Genomic DNA, 19,239 nt, shown 5'->3' with positions numbered 1-19,239 from the left:
TTGCTCCTGCTGGCAGCACCTGTGGCCAAAGAGGATTCACGATCATAGCCAATGCCTCAGTTAGCTCTTCCCTCCTTTCCCATGGGATTCTGGGGTATATCATGTCCAGCCCTGGAGATTTATCAATCTTAATGTTTTTAAGATGATCCAACACTTTCTCTTCCTTAATCTCAACATTCGCCAGTACACAAGCCTCTTCTATTCCAACCTCACCCTGTCCACCCTAGATATTTAGGACCTCACCAAACTCCTCCACCTTCAAGAACATGAGATTTTAGAAAATTCTTCACTCAAATCAAGTTGTCATGTTTATTGTCATCTGATTGCACAAGTACAACCCAATGAAATAGCATTCTCTGGTCCTCAGTGCAAAACATCAGAAATGCAACCAAAAATAACATGCATGCATATAAAAAAATGCATATTCAGTACAACTATTCATATATACCAAAATAAAATATTGTTTTGTGAATATAAGAGTCTCCGATGGTTAATGTGAACAATTCCTTTGGTTGTTCAGCGTTCTCACTGCCCATGGGAAGAAGTTGTTCCTCAGCCTAGTGGTGCTGGCTCTGGTATATGTCATTCCTGAAGGAAGCTGCTAAAAACATGCCATGGAAAGGGATCCTCAATGTTTTTGTGCACCCTCTTGAACAACAACAATCTTGGTAGGTCATGTTAATTGTGGTGGGGGGCGGGGGGGTGGAGAGGTAGACTCCAATGATCCTCTCTGCCATTCTTATGACGCAATGAATTAACCTCCAATCAATTTCTCTGCAGCAATTGTACCACACTGTGATGCAACTGGCCAGGATACTCTTGGTAAAGGTTCTGCAGAAGGTTGACATGGTGGAGGCCAGTCACCTTGATGCCTCAGTCTTCTCAACAAGTGTAGTCACTTCTCATCACCTCTCAGTTTTCACTCTAATTTTGTGAATTGATCTTAACTGCACCACATGACTTTACTTTCATTTTCATGCAAAGCTATGACTTCACCAATATTTTGTGGGAGGAAAAAAAAAGTCTCAGACTTCAGGCCAAGGTTCATTTAAGGTAAGTCTGCAGTTTCTGGCAAGATCTATTGGTTTGCTGCACACTGCAAACTTCAGGCATTATAACTGGATTCTTTGAACCCTACTTCAATATACTAGTCTTCTGTTGTTGTTTTGCAGCACAAAAACAGGGCCACAGGCCCAGCTTGTCCATGCCATAGAATGTGCCATCCTTCTTTAGTTCCTGGCCCGCATTATGCCCCTGCCCCTCCAATCCCCTCCCACCCATGTAGTTATCCAGGTGTTTCCTAAGAAAGCTAATGCATCTGCCTCCACCACTTTGTCTGGCAGATCATTCTGTGTCCACCATGCTCTGAATAAAGAACTATCTTCATGTTCCTTCTAACTCACACCTTATTTTCTTAGATTCCACTGCTCTAGGAAACCCACTGTCATATTCACCTTATCTATGCCAATCATAATTTTTGTAGACCTCAGGAAGATCCCCTCACCACCTTTTATACTTTAAGGAAAACAAGTCTGTTTTTTTTCCAGTAGCTCACGATAACTTAACATCACTAACCCTAACAACCAATTTGTAATCCTCTTCTGCGCCCTTTTCAATGTTATATTGGCCTGCTTATGGCTAATCGATCAAAACGGAACACAATATTCCAAGTGTGGTCCCCACAATATCTAATATAGCCAACATGACATCCCAACACCTCTATTCACTGCCTTTTCTGATATAGACAAGTTTCTCAAATGCTCTCTTCACTACTCTGTCTTTCTGTGCTGCCATATTTAAAGAGCAAGGTCCCTCTGCTCCATAACACCCTTTAGGGCCTTTTCATTAATTGAAAAAAATTCTACCCTGATTCAATTTACCCAAATTCCACACCTCGCACATCTCTGAAGTGAACTGCATTTGTTATCCCTTAGCCTGTCACGGTTGCGTACTTACCTTCATCGGGAGGAGGAGAGTGAGAGTGTTAGGATCACCAGTGTGGCAGTGAGCCATGAGAAGGTCAGAGGAGTTTGGTTTGGCTGGGTGGTGTTTGGGGAGTTGAAGAATGCAATGTTATGCTTTGTAAAGTCGACTTTATGGTGTGCTGAAAGAAACGAGTGAGTGTATACTTTATTTGTTCAGTAGTTGTGGTAAATTAGTGTAGTTTCAAGAGGTGATACCGACATGAGTTCACAGTACCTTCTAATTTGAAATGGATAGTGTTGAGGAGAAACCCCTTAGAGGAGCAGTTGGGGAGGTCAAACTAAATATCCCCCCCTCTCACTTTTTATTAATAATGCACCAGTGTGGTTCATGATCCTCAAAGTTTGTTTCTCTGCCCTCAGTGTGATGAGTCAGAAGACGAAATACAGTTTACTTGTGGAATGTCTTCCAGAGCAGATTTCCTGTGAAGTGGAGGATGTCTTAGTGGATCCAGATGGTAATCTCTCATACGACAAGCTGAAGGCAGCTATTCTGAGGTGTACTCAGCCATCTAGGGAAACTTTAAAGCAGAGGGACCTTGCTCTTTAAACATGACAGCACAAATAGACAGAGTAGTGAGGAGAGCATTTGAGAAACTTGTCCATATCAAGTGCCCAATAACTAGCTGATGACAGTCTAGGTAATAAGCAACTGTCACAGATGTTGAGGAGATAGTGCAGGCTAGCTGGAACAGATCCTGTTGAAGGCGATTTTTGGAAAAAGATGTTCCCTCAATGTTTGCCTCAGCATGTTCAAGAGAATTTGGTGAGTGTCTTTGGAATATCCATCCTCGATCAGTTGGCAGATCATGTCATTATGTCCATGACAACTGCATTGAAGATAAAAGGACTGGCTTCTTTTCCTAGTTAACAGGAGCAAATGGAACTGGAACAACTGCTATTGCACCTTGTGAAATGCCAGCATCTTCTCAATTGAAGATAAATGAGTCAGAACAGCAAATGGCAGTACTGAATATGCAGGTCCAAGCATTGGGCATGCAACAGAATTCCTTCTGTCAACATAGTTGGAATCATGGTGGTTGAGGACATGGTAGAGGGAACAGATGACATATTTGTTGGAAAAGCTGACAGTTTCCATGAACAGGTTGAAGCTGGCATATACCGATAGTCCAAGTACTGCATCAGAGCTAGGGTCAGAGGACCAGACACACCTTTTCCAGTTTGATCGTGCATTGCCTGTCTTGCACTGTTGTGCGAGGTTGGGCTGAACTGTCAGCCATCCAGACCGTTACGTAGCAGGACGTTTCCAATCAGTCACCTCCTTGCATGGCTCAGAAGCTGAGGTGGGGGAGGGGGCTATCATGGTTGTGTACTTACTTTCATCAGGAGGAGGAGACTGAGAGTGTCAGGATTACTCATTTGACAGTGAGCCAATGAGGTCCAATGAGTTTAATTGGGTTGTGTTTGGGGAATTGAAGAATGCAATGTTGTGTCTAGTGAACAGTAAAAAAAGAATGTTGACTTCATGGGATGTTGAAAGAATCTAGTAAGTGTATTCTTTGTTTGTAAGCTGTGGTAAATAAATGCCATTACAAGCCGAGTTCCCTATCTATTCTGGATCATGCAAACATAAACAACCTTCTTCATTGTCCATTCAGTGCATATTTTCATGTCAATAATAAACATTCACCTTTCAACCAGTCTTTGTGCAAATCACTTACCAGAAACTATGGTCTGAGTACTAAACCCTGAGGCACTGCACTAGGCGCAGTCCTCCAATTTGAAAGGTTGCCTTTTATAAGGACTTGGTCATACCTAACCCAAGGGATGGTGAACAATTTTGTGCAGAAACCTACGAGTGGACAAATCAGATTTCTTCCTCCAACACCTGAGAGTCTGCTGGAACCAGAAGTGTAAAACAAAATGCAGAACAACAACTGGGACTGGCCACAAACAGAAACAGAAATGTTACTACACAAGAGGTACCAAGGAGATGCTACACCAAGAAGAATACTATCTCAGGAAGATGAGCAAGGTGACATTTTCATTGGAGAAAATGTGAAGATTTAACAGGATGTTCTACTAATCCTGGGCAATGAGAACATTACAGCTTGACTGTAGGCTCATGGTAGCCACACCCAAATGGGACTGAACGGGAAAGAGAGTCATCGACATGTATTTCAAGAACTTTGCACCAAAGTCCAATTTACCATCATTTGATTTGCTTTCCACTTACCTTTCATTTGTAAAATCCTGATTTTATATTATTGGTAGTTTGTGGACAATAATGATTCTTTTGACATAATCATCCCTTTAAATACAAACAACTGGCTGTTTTCGATTCTGTGCTTGATGAGAGAAGATCTCGATACTGGCTGCCTCAGAGGAAGAAACTATGAAACCCAGCAGGTTCTAAATTTTACATTTATAAATTTAGACTACAGCACTGTAACAGGCCATTTCGGCCCATGAGTCTGTGCCACCCAATTTACACCCAATTAACCTATACCCCCAGTACATTTCAAACTGGTTCTGTAGTCCTTCAATGGAGAAGTATTTTTTTCATAGTTAATTTACCAAGAGAGTAAATAAGAGAGATCCAGAGACAGTCAGATCATTGAAGAAACCAGAATGACCTCCAGGCAAGAATTTAATTTCAATTATATTGGTTTCTGATCAGTAGTTGTGAGTTTTTTGGTGAAGTGGAGGAGGAATTTGATATACATTGTTCAGATGACTGAGGAGCATATTAGAAGGGAATGTTATTTGTGAGGCATATTTGGAGAAGAAGATTAGACTTCTTGTGAGATTCGTTTCTTTATATATTCAACCAGAGTGGTTGAGTAAGTTATTGTTAGAGGCAAGAATTTTCGAGTTAAAATGGCAAGTCAGTTTTTATTTTCGGTAACAAAGCTGGAAGACATCTGTAGAAGTTATATTTTAGAATTTTTATCAGAGATGACAGAATCAAAAATTGAGCTGGCAGTCACCTTGAGATGATATTAGCATGACTCCTTTTTGCATTGGGCAATATCTTTATATGTTGCGCAGTCTATTTCTCAGCAGCAGGTTAAAGAGGTCAGCAGTTTGTTCAGACGATTCTTGAGATACGTGCAGAATATAGTTGGAAAAAAAATACTCGTCATATTCTTTGAACTGTATGAAATATGGTTTGCCTCAATGTTTTGACCAAAATATTGTGGATGTGTAAGATATCATTCATGATAAGGCGTTGATCAAAGAGGAACAGTTAAATCTAGAAATTTAAATGTAACATGACACAAAAAAAAGATGAAGCTTCTTGCATGGTGAAAAGTCTGAAATTTATATTACATGGAAAAGTGTGCATATTCCTCTGTATTGTGCAGAACTGTGAAATAGCATTGCCAATTTCATGAGAGACATATAAAATGATATACATTAAGCTAGACACACACACACACACACACACACACACACACACACACACACACACACACACACACACACACACACACACACATGCAGATGCGTGTACATGCAGACACACACACACGCACTCTTGATAAGCCCACACTCAGGATAATTTTGCTTCAATTTTAAAATATATGCGCACAATGTGACATTATATTGATTTAAAGTCACACCTTAAACCTTAAAATTATGCTGACAGCTCTGGGAATTTTTCAAAGTTTGTCTGAAATTGCTGTCATATTAGCGGATAGGTGACAAACTCTTGTGTTATCTCCTCATGAAGCATCTGGTAAATGAAACACAACTCAAGCATTCAAATTTATAGGACACTTCATTATCATTAATCCAAATATAACCTGCATAGATAGACAGTGGCCTTATGTAATACCATACTTTCAATTATGCATCTGTATGCAGAAGTGGTTTCAATGTTTAAAAAATAGGATGCATGAAAAAGAAAGTCTCAGTGCACCAGTCTTGTATACTGTATTCACCCAAAGCCGTCATCTCCATTTGTTATGTAATGCCAACACTGATGGGATTTCAATGGTTGGGGGGTCATGAGAAGAATGAGGATGTCATTGGATATCATTAGAAATTCTGTCACCTGTCTCTAAATACAAAATTTTACCAGGTGACCCAGTATTATTTAATGATATTTAGTTTCTGCACATAAAATATGTAATACATTTTAGGTGTTCTTTATGGCTTTTCTACCACTTCTATATTTCCTGCTATCTGAGACATTTTATTCAGTTAACAACGGTCTGTTGTTTACCAAATATTGCTGGGGATAATTTGGTTCAGCATCCAATTCGATCTTGAACATGAACATCCAAAATAATTCTGCTTGACTTTCTGACTAAATAGTGGTGAATTCAAGGAATTGTCCTTGAAATGCAATGCTTATTTTCACTCTGAAGTCAGTGATGGAATTGAACAATGTCAGACCAGTTTTGTCCTGAGCCAGATAAAATCCATCATTGCCATTTGAATCTGACTGTCCTCTATGCCTGGTGTAAATCCAAACCCAGGTCCCACAGGAGGCAGCATTATTTTTAAATACCATAGCTCTTGGCCCTCTCCGAGTGAGTTTTTCTGAGTTTGATGTGGATCTACAGGACAACCTCATTGTTATTTGTTATAAATAAACCATGATTCTAATGGACATATCTCTATGATGTGTTCCTGGTAAAAACAATTCTTGTAGCAATGAATGCATAACGTTATAATGTAATACATTTTCCAAAGCAAGTAACAGAAGTTGTCATCTGGCAACATAGGGAGAATAGGAAGCATGATTTAAAGGAATGCTGGACCAAAGATACATGAAAGATATATATAAATCTTTGAAAATGTGCAAGGTTTAACAAAGCAGTTAATAAAGCACATGGCATGCTGGGCTTTGTATATAGTATAGACCACAGGAAACTCTGCAAAATAAGTAATAAAACATTCACTCATTTCCATCTAGACTCAAACTATTGCAATACAGCTGTGGCCAAATACCCTAATTAACTTGGAGCTCCCATACATTCTGAGAGGTGGGAGGAAACCAGAGCACGTGGGCAAAACCTACACAGATATGGGGAGAATTTTCAAGCATCTTACAGACAGTGTCAGATTCGAACCTGAGTCGCTGGTGCTGTAATAGTGTTGTTCTAATCATATATTGAAGAGACTTCATGATGAGTAACAGAAGGATTTTGGTGAAGTGACTCCAGGGATAAGGATTGGACTGATATGAAAGAAGATTAAACCCACTCTTGTTGCTTTCCTTGCAGTAGGGAAGGTAAAGGGAGATTTGATAGAGACGTTCAAAATCAGTTAGATCATGTGGAGAGAAGCTGTTTTCAAGATCTGAACTGTCAAAGAGACTTCCAAAGCGATAGGTAGGTTGGACTTTGGGACACTTTGCCTGATGTAAGAATGGGTTTGGGCATAACTCTAGAGAAAATCAGATAAAATAATGAGGGAAATAAAGCTGGAAAGAATTTTGGGAACAACTCAATGGGACAAATTGCCTTCTTTTGTGGTGCCTCACTGTATATCTACGGCTGAAGGTATTTGAAGGGGAAGGGAGATATCAAAAGCAGAGTAGATTTGGGGAGGAGATGGCAGCGAGTGAGTTGGGGCTTCTTACACAGAGTGGTATACTCTCTATAGTTCTTGGTATTTGAATGCTCTGAATGATGCTATTGTGATCTTCAAAAGCACATGTAATGGTACAGCAAGGAGAAAGCCCTTTCTGAGTATTATGCCTGTGGTGGAATATGGTTTTGAATTTATTTTATTGCTATTGTTTTATTTTTGAAAATGTATTTATATTCTTCATATTTGGTAACCTCGTATTCTCTATAGATTGTGTGCTTATTTTGTAAAACTTAATAAAAGGACTGAAAGAGAATTTAATTTATTGAGCATCAGGAAGCCGTTAAAAGTCAAAGAGACTGTAGTGATAAGTGAGTGGGGATGAGGAAGAGCATTAGGGTGCTAAAGGATTTGAGTTAATTAATATTTATACCACATTCGGCTCATGAGGGAAACAATAATCAAAGAAGCTGCTGGGGTTGATAAGGACTTGAATAAGATTTTCAGTAAGAGTGAAGTGGTCCGAATTTGAAAGTAGGCAGTAATGCAGTGGCAGAAGAAAGCAATTAAAGGCTGGGTAGCTCAAAATTCCATGCAGGTTTTAACAGGAAGAGGCTAAAGCTGTATATTCCATCCCAATTTAATACATTTTATTTCATCAAAAAATCTGCAAGAATTAAAGTGAAAACTCCCCTTCCATAGAAATACTCATAACTTGGGTGGAAATTTCATTCAAGGTACAAAATGAAATTTAGACTACCATAGAGGTGTAGAGCTCGTCGAAAGAACCAAAGACTTGTTGACCCAAACCAAGGTTCTTATGAGCAAAAGACAGGAGCTCTTCACAGGTGGCCGACCAGTCCGGAATGATCCGACCTGGCTAGGGACAAAACCCTTTAAGGCCCAGACAGTAGGTGTGACTAAGCTCTCAGCCAATCGCTGTAAGCACAGTCATTACATACTCTAGATACTGTAACTATATACATTGGAGATAGGTCTGTACTATCACAAGGGGATATGGTTCATTTAAGTAGATGTTGCAGACTCTATCTTTCCCAGTGATTGGACTGGGTAAGAATCAGATTTCTGCTGTGTGTTTTAGGTCTGGGAGAAGCATTCAAACCCTTGCAAATGAACTTGACGTCTCATCACTCAATTCCAATTCCGCAACTTGCACTGTTACCAACTATCCTCCTCTCGCCACAGATGCTGAAAAGTCTGCGTAGTATTAGCAGCATTCATTGTTTTTACTTACTACAACTTGAAACATCTGAAAGAGACAGACAGGCTTTCTTTCAGATGATTATTGTCTCTGTGAGAAAGATGTTTCTGAAATCGTTTTGTTGGGCTCTTGAGCGCTGATTGAAATATGCTACAACATGTCCAACAGTTTGTTTCCTGTGTTTAAAGGTAAAAATAAAGGTTCCATTATATTCACATAATACTACATTTTGAATGTAGCATACATGAAATTCCTTAACTTTGTCTACCATAAGGAAGACAGAGAATTGCAACTTTGTCCAGTGCCCCTCACAGAATAGTTTATTTGAAAACTGCTACAACATGTCCAACATTTTGTTTCCTGTGTTTAGTTTTGATTTTAAATATAAAATTTAAATTTAGTTACACTGCATGATAACAGGCCCTTTGGCTTACGATCCTGTGCCAGCAAATATACCAATTAACCTACAAACCCTGTGTGTTTTTCGAGGAAACTGGAACACTTGGAACTCGAAGTCACAGGCACTGAAAAAATGTACAAACCCCTTTCAGAGAGCAAATTTTGCATGATTAAGTGTGTGTGTGTGTGTGTGTGTGTGTGTGTGTGTGTGTGTGTGTGTGTGTGTGTGTGTGTGTGTGTGTGTGTGTGTGTGTGTGTGTGTGTGTGTGTGTGAGAGAGAGAGGAGAGAGAGAGAGAGAGAGAGATTCAATGTAAACTTGTGGATCAATAATTTTCATTCCTCTCAGAAAGCTTTAAATCTAGAGCAAAGAATTTAATTTTCCAATTTTAGATATCCTTCACCCCCTCTTCCCCCCAATATCTATCAAAATTGATTATTTCCATCTCTATGAAACTTATATCCATTCACACTTTTCTCCCAAACTTCCATGGCTCCCACTTGTCATTGTTTTTTTTCACCAACACCTGTCCCTCCACCTGCCACCCCATTCATTTTGCTGCCTCCTTTAAAGACTTGATATGTCTTCTCACATTAAACTCGATAACACATGGCCCAAGTAGGTTTCTTCAGCAAAAACATCATGCCTGGGATCTTGCAGAGCAGTGATATGGCAAGTATGCTGCAATGAACTGAGATTCACTGAAGGTGTGTTATACTGATGGATGGATCTGCCTCCCAGCTCCACCCCATGTACTGATAAATAAACCTAGTTTCCCGCCTATATTCTGAACCTCTCTGAAGACCACTGTAAGACCCTACCTTTAGTTATAAGCTAATAAAGCTAATAAATCCAGTCATGAGAGCTTTTATTCATGCTACAATTTTATTAGCTTATTCCCTAAACAATGGAACCGCTACTAAAGCAAGAGATGGTACTGATAGACCATCTGTCCCCTGATGTGGCAGAAGAGTTCATGTACTGGCGAGACTGCTTCTAGTCCTTCCTAAACATGACCAGAGATGTCTTCCACAGCGATAAACTTAGGAGGTTTGCACACATTTCGAGGGTAGGAATGAAAGTGTATGCAGTCATCAGGGACTGCACTAGTTATGATGCTGCCATTGACACTTTGAAGGTTTGGTAACTGAGGTCGCAAAATGAGGTCCTAGTCAGGCATTGACTCACACTACATTGCCAACGGCAAGGAGAGACCATTGATGACTGCCTGCTGGATCTGTGGATGCTTGCCAAGAAGTGCTGGTATGAAACGGCTATGGGCTGTTTTCGTGAAGAAAAACAGATCCCAGATGCTCTAGTCACGGGGGCTCACTTGAGGTACAAGGCAGTGACTGCTCAGTCAGGTAAGAAGGACCTGGCTAGCCACGTTGAACTGGCCAAATCGTTGGAACAGGCCAACCTCGAGAATGACAACCTCAAAACTAGCGAACTCGCTTACCCAGGTGACCCCTTCTACGGACCTGCTGCTCCTGCTACCCCTGCCCTAATGGCTGCTGCTTCCTGAGTTAGGGAGTGCTCATGTGCTAGGAAGAGTTTTTTCTGCAACATGAGCCAGCATCCCCAATCTCATTGCCCAGCTAAAGACTCTGTGTTCCAGCTGTGGCAAGAAAGGACATTGGGTGAGGGTTTGTTGCACAAGGGGAAGCCCGGGGAAGTCCACAGTCCTGGATTCTGATTCCAGCTCTAAGCCGTCTGCCTGAATACACACAAACCCACTTGCTGTGCCACATGTCGATAACAGGTGGCAGTGAGGAAACAGCGCAGAAAGGCTTGGTGGCCATTTTGCTGCAACTCAAACTCAATTTGGCAATTGTTGAACCTGCTGTAGAGCTCGTCGAAAGAACCAAAGACTTGTTGATCCAAACCAAGGCTTTTATTAGCAAAAGACCGGAGCTCTTCACAGGTGGCCGACCAGTCCGGAATGATCCGACCTGGCTAGGGACACAACCCTTTAAGGCCCAGACAATAGGTGTGGCTTAGCTCTCAGCCAATCGCTGTAAGCACAGTCTAGATACAGTAACTATATACACTATGCCAGTGGGCTGATAACGCCTCAAACCGTGCATCTTGGCGCCTCACAGTTTGGCGGGCAGCAGCCTCCTTTGAAGAAGACCGCAGAGCCCACCTCACTGACAAAAGGCAAAGGAGGAAAAACCCAACACCCAACCCCAACCAACCAATTTTCCCTTGCAACCGCTGCAATCGTGTCTGCCTGTCCTGCATCGGACTGGTCAGCCACAAACGAGCCTGCAGCTGACGTGGACTTTTTACCCCCTCCATAAATCTTCGTCCGCGAAGCCAAGCCAAAGAAGAAAGAATACACTATGTACATTGGTGATAGATCTGTACTATCACACCTGCCCTGTCATCACACTGCAGAATAATTCACGTGTGAAATTACTAAAGCAGTTTGACAGGACGGAGCCCATCACCTTTGATGAGCTCAGATACTTTAGTTTGCATTTGCTGAATGCAGTTCCCAAAACATTTTTTCTATTCACTTTCTAATCAAGCCTTTCTGTAACCATTGCACAGTACTGAGTTCCAGTGGCTAAACTAGCTACAAAATTGGAGGTTTCTCTTGTCCCGATATTGCTGCTTGTCTATGAAATGCTAAATGTACAATGATTGAAAAATGGGCTCACGTACCTCATCAATTGAGCCAAAGTTCTGTTATCTTTCGGAGGCTGGATTGGAAATATAAGTAAAAATTGGTGTTGAGCACAAACCTCCTGGAAACTGCTCTGCCTTTTAATAAAGGCCATAGCTGAACTGCTATGTTAGGAACATAAGAAATAGATGCAGTGGCTTTTCGGCAATCGACTGATATCTCAGGAATCACAAAAGCAGGAAATGTTTGCAAGGTGTCGCTTTATGTAGATGACCTTTTGTTGTATATATCTAATCCTGATCAGTCAATCCCATCCAGTTTATCACCTCTTTATCAATTTGGGTAATTTTCAGCAGATAAATTGAACGCTGAAGAGTGAGCTGTTCATTTTTGGGTTCTTCTTGTTCTCTGGATACCTCTATTCCTTTTAAAATAGTTAAAAATCAGTTTAACTATCTAGGTATTACTAAGAAGTTCAATAATTTGTTTCAAGATTTTTTTAACCCTAATGAGTCATATTAAGAAGTCCTTGACACAGTGGTCCCCTCTTTGATGACATTAATTGGACGCGTCAATATTATCAAAATTAATATCCGTCCTAAATTCTTACATATTTTTCAAGCTGTATCTGTTTTTGTTCCCAAATCATTTTTTGATTCATTGGATTATATTATATTTTCTTTTATATGGAAAAATAAAGGCGCCCATCTTTGGAAAGTATTTCTTTAAAATATATTAAAAATGGGGACTTGGCATTACTTAACTTTAGATTTTATTATTGGGCAGCTAATATTAGACACATTACATTTTGGATTCATTATAAGGAAAATTTAGGTGCATCAAGTTGGATTAATTGAGAAATTAAATCTACTAAAAATATCTCTTCTTTCCATTGTAATGAAAAATATTTTGAGGAATTTGTAAGATTTAGAGTAAAGTTACATACATAGACACATTTTAAAACAGATCTGATTTGAAAGATTGAAGAATTCATATTTAGTAACATTGCAGGATATCTGGAGAATGTGATGCACATTTCACAAGTAGGTGCTAATTGAACCGATGTCATAAAATGAATGGACTGGAGACAAATTGGCTACAAGTACCTTTCTGCCCCTGGGTTTTGTTTACCTAAGACAACATCTTGACCAAGGAGAAGAACTCCTTTTGTTTGCTGAAGAAGGTGGGGGTTTTTGCAAGTGAGAGAGTCACATGGGCTTTCTGGCAGTCTCAGTTGGAGAGAGAGAGAGACAAGAAGACAAGCTCTCCCAGCTAGTATGTGTGACACTGAAAAGCAGCTGGACAGTGCAAGCCAGGAAGGGCTGATTGAAACTGATGAAAACCTCCAGAGAGGCGAATGGCTGGAAGTCTGATGTTTCTCTTGGAATAAGGGAACAGAACAGAACTCTGTTGTGGCCTGAAAGAAAGAGGATACCATCTAGAAAACCCTGATGGGACAAGTTTCATCAGCGAGACCTTGAGGTGACTAATGGTGGTACTACAGTTGTGGAAATCCTGGAACAACAAATCTCTCTCTGCAAACTCTACAAGAATCTTCCTGAGCGGTAAACATTTATCTTTCAAGTACCAAAACCTGGTGAACATTACAGATGTTCAATTCTGTGCACAGTATAAGAATTGCCTACATCCAAAGAACTTGAAAGAAGGAGAAGTGAGATTGAACTATGAATCAAATAACTTTTCTTAAATGTACACATACATTACATACACGTGCACTTAGAATTAGAAGGGGATTAATTTGGGTTAGTTAATTATAGAGATAAGTTAAAGTTTGATTCTGTTTTCATGTTTAAAGTTGATTAAAAATAACTTTTGTTTTAAAATTACTTGTCTTGGTGAATTACTATTGCTGCTGGGTTCTGGGGTCCTTTGGGCTCATAACATAATCCTTGGAGCACTTTATCTTTTTTGGCATCCAAATGAACTGATAGACATACACTGAGAATCTGATTTAAATTTAGGAAACAGTTTGGGTATCATAGATTACTTAATCTTATTTTAGGTAATTCTTTAGGTAATTTTTTTGGACTTTCGGTTTAAGATAACAGTGGTTAAATTTAGGTATCTAATCTTTTTCAGATATTTTTACTGACCAAAATCTTGCCTCTTTTGAACAATCATTCACCAAATTTAAAATACTTAGACATCATTTTTTTTTCCACTATTTACAGGATAGGAGCCTTTAAAATTATTTAATTTTGAAGCTCCCCGAAGACCTAGAACCTAATATGATAGGGATAATTTATAAATTTCAACTTAATTATAAAGGGCTGGTATCTGGCCTTTCTGAATTACTTCTAAATTCTAGGGATAGTTCCCTGGACAGAATTTTTTTTTTAAACTATGGGAACAAGATTTTTAACATTATAGATGTTAAATTCTGTGCACAGTATAAGAATTGCCTGCATCCAAAGAACTTGAAAGAAGGAGAAGTGAGATGAAATTCTATTCTGAAGCAAATGCAATCATCCTTTCTTTGTGCTAGAAATTCATTATTACAATTTAAGGTAGTACACCGAGCCCACTATTTCAAAGTCCATTGGCTAAATTCTATTCTAATCTCTTCTAAATGTGATAAATATGTTTTGGTTTGTCTTTCTCTTTCCAATTTTTGGGAAGGGGTATTTTGTACCTTGTCTTTAGTTCTTAATATTAATTTAATTCCAAATCCTTTTATTGTTCTCTTTGAAATAAGTGGACTATTTGCTTTAATTATGAATGATTCACAATCACATGTAGTTGCCTGGTTACCTTATTTTTTTTGTTATCAGTAGGGGTCTGTCTGTATTAAGCCAATACCCTCTGTAGGGTGGCGTTACATAAGTAGAATAGTAGTTTAATGTTTTTTTTTACTTTTTAATGTAACATAGGTTACAATATCATATGTATTTTTTATAAGATTTGTTAATATTCTGTATTTTCATGTACCTATGTAAAATTTATACAGTGAAACTAATAAAAATATTGAATGGAGAAATAGATGCAAGAGTAGACCATCTGGCTTGTTGAGCCTGCTCTGCCATTTAATGCCTTTTCGCCAAATCCCTTGCTTCCCTTATTATAAAAAAATCTAGTCAACCTTGTCTTAAATATAATCACATTATGTTTTTTATGCAGCATTTGCTCGATTTTTCTGTTATGAAGATCTTCCAATATGCCAGCATAGTCTTTCGCACTGGAATGACACAAACTTGCAATTTTACCCTTCAGTCCATCTTTTTATACAGCAAGCCATCATTCAGCAATCAAAAGGGTTGGGATGTGTAATTCAACAGGGTTGATATCTGCATTTAATGTCACAAACAAAATACCGCAGTTGACAGAATGTTAGACCCACTTGTTTCTCCCCAAAAAAAGGCTCAAAATATTCTCCTGGTTTTATATGCCATGTTGAAATTAGGGTGATAATGGTGAGTAGCGCCAACAGTAAAGCTGTCGGTCTGCACATTGGTCATTGTTGTGCTGAGAAAGACTCAGGTCCATCAGAGAAGAATCTGGATACAAGGGTTTGCTATCAAACATTACTTTCTTTAATACAAAACAATGGGTAATTACACAGAAAATTTAATAAAGTATATTCACGCAATTTATAAAAGAGCATGGGAAAATACATTCACAATTTAGAAAGGGTCTGACCCGGTTAATCCCATCAGAATCAGAGATAGTCAAGGAACCCAGTTAAACTTACCTAGGTCATGTCCACAGGTGATTTAAAAAAGAAAATGGTTCTCCGCTTATTCTGATGACGTCAGTGTTTGCGTGCGTGCATCACAAGGCAGCCATCATCCAAACATCCGGCAGTACTTTCAGTGAGTACCTAAAGTGTCATTTCTGGGGCGGGATCCCCCATAAATTGCCAGGTTGGTGATTTAATGGGAAGCTCCCCCTGAAATTTAAAAGGTGCTTCCAGCACATTTGCCCCAGTAATTGCATCTAGTCCCAGGAGGGCTACCCAGGTGCTGAAGTTTAAAAGAGGTTATTATAAATTGCCATTTTCAGTTGGTCCATGCTTTCGTTACCTTGTGCCTGTTTCTAGCTCTTAATGGGATCAGTGCCTTATTTATTTTCTGGTATTTATTATGTATTTTGATATATTCTGCATAGTGGTGACCTTGTATTCAAGTCTAGGGTTAGGATGAGGTGTTGGATTTGGGATAGGGTTAGGTATTGGGTTCAGGTTAGAGTAAGGCATGGGGTTTAGGTTAGGGTTGGGTGTGGGGTTCAGGTTAGGGTTAGGCTTAGCAGCCCACATCAACAGACTGCAGACTGCTGGGAACAAAGCAGGACAGCTGGATTTTTTCACAGCATACGTTCCAGATAAAAAGGGAATAATATCCCAGAACAAAGTGGCTATGCAAAAAGCATGTATTAGGTAACCTTCACTGCTTCAATGGGAAGAGAATTCCATAAATTCTCCACTTTTGGGGAAAAAGTTCCACCTCATCTCCGTTTTAAATCTACTACACAGGATCTAGAGGCTATGTCCCTTAGTTCTAGTCTCACCCATACATGGGAACAATTTACTTACCTCTATTTTATCTATGCCTTTCATAATTTTATACTTTTCTAGGTCATTCTTCTAAATTCATGTGAGTACAGACCCAGAAGAATTAATCTCTTCTCATAGGCTAACCCCCTCATCTCTGGAATCACATGGTGAATCTCCTCTGGACCGCCAACAAAGCTAGTACATCTCCCTCAAGTAAGGACACCAGAACTGCACGCAATACTCCAGATGCAGCCTCACTAGTACCTTGTACAGTTGCAGCATAACCTCCCTGCTCATAAATTCAAACATTAATCCACCTCTTCCTGATTCTCCTTAACTGAATCCCTTGATTCCAATGACTGACTAATCATCACCATCTCTCCTTGATCGGGTATGCTATTCATTCATCAACAAAGGACAGAGTATGTTTTGGAATAATGTTCGTTAAAATGTGTAAAAACAGAGAAAAATAACTGATTATTCCATTTGCATTACATTCTTTAAACTGTGTAGATTCTATGAAAGTGATTGGTTCAGGTAATTTATCTCATTAATTAATACAAAAGCTCTAATGGTTTTATCGTCATGTGTTACCCAATGTCGGAAATAAATAAAATTTCCAACTTATGAGATAAAAAAAACTTCAATCAGACTCTTTCTCTCAATTTTTAAAAAAATTTGGAAAATCAAAGTTCAAAGTTATTGTCAGAGTACATACCTCACATCACATACAACCCTGAAATAAATTTTCATGAGTTCCAGTCAGGATTCTACATATCAGTAACTAGAAATTGTATTCAAGATGAAAGATATGTGTACAAAAGAGAGAAATCTAAACAAGCTAACTGTGCAAATACAGAAAAAGCAAATATTTAGAAATCAATAATGTACAAAGTGTCCTTAAGTGAGTCAGCCTGAAACATTGATGTTCCCCAAACATTGACGTACCAACTGAGTTTCTCCAGCATTTGTGTTTATTTTTCTCTAAGTCTGTTGTTTATAAGTTTGATGTCAGCAGGGTAGCAACTGATCCTCAGCCTGATGGTATGTGTCCTGTGGCACTTAGACCTCTTTGCTGTTGGCAGCAGTTAGAACAGCGCAATCCTGGGTGATGTGGATCTTTGATGATGGCTGCTGGTCTCCAGTGCCATTTAGGTGATAATGGCTGAGAGGAGAATCTGCAGAAGTAAGTTTAAGAAGTGGGATTGGAGAACTCTGCTGCTGTCTTTAAAAAGTGGCTGTCTCATAGAAGATTAATGACAACAATCATTCCAATTTACCTGCCAAACTGCTCCATTCTGAGTCTTACACAATGTGGCACAGCCCTTCACTGGTGTATCACAGTGAAGAAGGAAATTGCATCAGACCAATTGATGTTAAATTATTAAAATGAAGGTTTTTATTCCCATCTTCCTGATGTGACTGTCAGCTGCACTTTCCTGTCGCTATCACTTCAGTCAAATGTTTTTTTTTCCTAATATTATTTGTGGTAAATCTATGTCATGCTGTCAATCTCTCTCTATGCTTAGTCTGCAGTACTGGCATTGGATGTGGATATCTCTACCACCTGGGCTCTCCCCTTGACTATAACTATGTATGCACCCATTATCATTCATTATTGTACTACTGAGTTTCTACTAATAAAAAGCCATGATATGTTTATAACATCTCTTCATTATCTGGCACATCATTATTAAAAACCAAAAAAGGAAAAAAAAAGGTATGAAATAGGACAGAGCACCAAAAACTTTATATACCACGTAACTGCTGTTTGCTCTCATATTTTGAATTACATGGAAAACAAATATTTTTCACTGTGGAAGAGTATAGGTGGCATAGCGGTTCATGGAACACTTTCACAGCACCACCGAGCCGGGCTCCAATCTGGTGTTGTTTGTAATGAGCTTGTGCATTCTCACCATGTCAGTGTGGGTTTCCCCCAGGTGTTGTTTCCTCCCACACTTCAATAACGTATAGGGGTTGATGGTTAATTGTGGTGTTTCGGCAGGTTGGGCTGGTGGGACAGAAGGGCCTGTTACATGCAGCATATGTGTGTTAATACCTAAAGAAGTATAATTGAGGACCAGAGATATTTAAACAATATTGATGAGATAGTTACAGCTGTCAATTTATTTATTTATTTAAATTTAGACATACAGGACGCTAGCAGGCCCATTCGGCCCACAAGCTCATAATTGCCTAATTGCACTCCATTGACCTACAACCCCCAGTACATTTTTTTTGGAACGGTGGGAGCAAGGTACAACCTCCGTGGAAAATCCACTCAGAAACGGGGAGAATGTCAAACACCAGACAGACAGCACAGTATTCAAACCTCGCTCCTGATCACTGTTACAGCGTTGCACTAACTGATAGTTTAATATTATGCAATCTTAATCCTGCCCTAAAATCAGGAGGTTTTTTTTTTCATTTGTAATCTGGTTGCAGGGATTTTCTGCACAAGGGCATCCAATATCTCACTCATCCCAAACAGGTAATCTTTAACATGTGATCTGGCAGATTGAATGGGAGAATAGGTGAAGATGAGGGTGGAAATTCTGAATCAGAAAACAGACAGTGCTTCTGAAGGGATTGGGTGAGTGATTTCAGGGCAGTTAAGATGAGCCACTTAAAATGAGAGGAAAAAATAATTAAATGGGTCCTGAGGGGCTTGCTATTCACACAGAGGATGATGGGTATTTGGGTCTGCCTTGCCTCTGAGGCTCAGTGCAACAAGATCACCATCTACAAATTTGCTGACAATGCCACTGTAGTGGGTTGTATAAAGAAAGGTGATGAGTCAACATACAGGATGAAGATTGAAAACTTGGCTGAACTGTGCACCAACAACAACCTTACTCTCAATGTCACCAAAACTTCAGGAAGGGAAAGCCAGAGATATAGAATCCAGTGATCAATAGGGGATCAGAGATGGAGAGGGTGAACAAATTTATGTTCCTGTGAGTCACTCTCGGAGGATCTTTCCTTGC

General features: G+C 39.4%; 1 long non-coding RNA gene across 2 annotated transcripts in view; it reads right to left on the bottom strand.

The window, feature by feature from the left end:
* Positions 1–17,040, bottom strand: part of LOC138740389 (uncharacterized) — a 70,983-nt gene extending 53,943 nt beyond the window's left edge. For both annotated transcript variants that reach the window (XR_011342904.1, XR_011342895.1), the window contains exons 1-3: positions 16,968–17,040; positions 11,778–11,815; positions 8,743–8,885 (exon numbers count right to left, since the gene is read on the bottom strand). This is a non-coding gene — a long non-coding RNA (uncharacterized lncRNA). The remainder of the gene's footprint in view (positions 1–8,742; positions 8,886–11,777; positions 11,816–16,967) is intronic.
* Between the last annotated feature and the right edge of the window lie 2,199 nt (positions 17,041–19,239).

The sequence above is a fragment of the Narcine bancroftii genome, chromosome 1 (assembly GCF_036971445.1).
Source record: "Narcine bancroftii isolate sNarBan1 chromosome 1, sNarBan1.hap1, whole genome shotgun sequence".
Classification (NCBI taxonomy): Eukaryota; Metazoa; Chordata; class Chondrichthyes; order Torpediniformes; family Narcinidae; genus Narcine; species Narcine bancroftii.
This window is presented reverse-complemented; position numbering and strand designations above follow the sequence as displayed.